Here is a 2080-nt window from a genome sequence, read left to right on the forward strand (position 1 = left end):
AACAGACTGAATGTAGAAGCAAATTGGAGCATCTGGCTGTCTTCTATTATGCCAAATATTAGCATAATAGCAAAATTTTGAAAACATTAGAGATTTTCAAAATATAAAAGTGGGACAATTTTTTTTGTTTGGAAGTTTTCTCATTAATTTTAAGAGTGTAAAGGGGTCCCATGACCAAAAGTTTGAGAACCACTGTATTGAAAACCTTACCAGGAATTCTCACCTTGCACATATTTCATGTTCAATACACTATTCTCTGAATTGCCAATTTCCTACTGTAAGCTTAGTCCTTGTTCTTCGTTTTCCCTGCTATTCTATCTTGTACCTCATCTCATTTCTTTCTTCTTACTGACATGTACAGATTTTTTATTTTTTCACCACTTGATAAATCATCCCCTGGCCTTGATTCTTATCCAGACTACCCAGACCGCCATGTGTTGACTCTTCTCCCTTGCTCTATTTATTCCACTTTAGCCATTATTTGCCCCATTTCTTTTCTCTTGCTTGTCATCTCTCTATTCTCGCCTTATTTTGTTATGTCATGTTGCAAATAGAGAAAGACACATAAAACACTTAAATGTTAATATTTAGATACAAGAACTGTACCTTGTAGTCCAAACCATCCGAACAGTTAAAGACCACACACTGGATGGCAAGAGCTTTTGCCAGATCTTTGATAGTCTCTGTTTTCCCAGTGCCAGCAGGACCAGCTGGTGCACCCCAAGGTCAAGCTGCAAAGCTCCCATGAGGCAAAGATAGCAGCGATCCTGAAGAAAGTAACAAATTATCAATATGAAGGGAACCAACTCTGGCCACAAATTAAGTCATTTCCTTTCTATGGGGAAAGGATTATTATTTTCTATGAAAATAGAGCAACTGAAATACACCAAAAGATCCATGCACATAATTAAATAATGCAAATCTTTGCTTTACAAAGATGTATTCATAATAAATTCTTTCAAGAGTTAATGTCATATGAAACTTTTCAAGACTTTTGATTGAAAAGCACTCTCATGTCAATATTAACCTAAGTGATCAATAACTTACTGTGAGTGGAGTAATAACCAATCTTGGGCATGCACCCAAATATTCATAGCCGTAAGTGTACTGAGAGAGCGCCATTCTAGCCACACAATTATCCAGGTCTATATCCCAGTAATAGCGCAGTTGTCTCTGCCAGTCAAAAGACTCAACTGTCTCCACCTATATGTGATACACATATTAGATACAGTCATTTCAGAAAGCAGTATATAATTTTAGTTAAATGAAACAGTTACCTTGGATTGAACAAGTTCAGTGACTATATCTCTTGCATGCACATCAATGGTAATCAATGCAGTTAGGATGTTTCTGTGTAATTTAGGAAGACTGCCTCGAACTATTGCAGCCAAGGCATTTAATCTCTACAAATAAAAAAAATTGTCATGGTGAATTTTCCAAGATCAGCTTACATATATACATTATCTCTTTCACCATTCAATTTGGAGAGACATTGCTAAAACCAGCTAATTTTAAGAATCTATAATTTTGTGACCAAACAGGACAGTACTTTTATTTAATTCCCATGAGACTTCTGTGAACTATATACTGTCTTTACCCCTATTGTACATTTGAGGAAACTGAAGGTCAGAGAGCATAAGTAACTTGATGGCAGTCACACAGTTACGAAGTAGCAAAATGAGACCTGAGTAGACATTTGCCTCCAGAAAAGCCCATGTTCTTAACCACTATGTGATGATTTTCTAGAGGAGAGTGTCCTCCCTAAAACTTAAATGTGGTTAAAGGTGATACTCTTCAGTTTTAGGGGCGGTTTTCCCATTAATAATCAGAAAGTCTGAGCATTTTAACCTAGCCAAAGTCTAGTTAAATGAAAAAATTTTCAGAAAGAGTTAGCTAAATTTTACTTGATTTTACCTAAATAATTAAATATTTTTCAAAGAAGAGCAGCGCCTCTGAGGACCTTGCATCATTGTGCTGAAATGTCACTTGGGCCAACCCCGATGAGGGACCATCTCTACGTAGAGGCAAAGGAACTTTCTTTAGGGAGTCATTTCTCTTTTCTGAAGCTATGGAGATGAAA

General features: G+C 36.4%; 1 long non-coding RNA gene across 1 annotated transcript; it reads right to left on the bottom strand.

Annotated features, from left to right (window-relative positions):
- Positions 1-659: 659 nt before the first annotated feature.
- Positions 660-1404, bottom strand: LOC108526013 (uncharacterized). Its single transcript, XR_001884395.1, has 3 exons — positions 1278-1404; positions 1048-1203; positions 660-767 (listed from the first exon to the last, which is right to left on the bottom strand). It is a non-coding gene; the product is annotated as an uncharacterized LOC108526013 (long non-coding RNA).
- Between the last annotated feature and the right edge of the window lie 676 nt (positions 1405-2080).

The sequence above is a fragment of the Rhinopithecus bieti genome, unplaced genomic scaffold (assembly GCF_001698545.2).
Source record: "Rhinopithecus bieti isolate Rb0 unplaced genomic scaffold, ASM169854v2 scaffold_61400, whole genome shotgun sequence".
In the NCBI taxonomy this organism is placed as follows: Eukaryota; Metazoa; Chordata; class Mammalia; order Primates; family Cercopithecidae; genus Rhinopithecus; species Rhinopithecus bieti.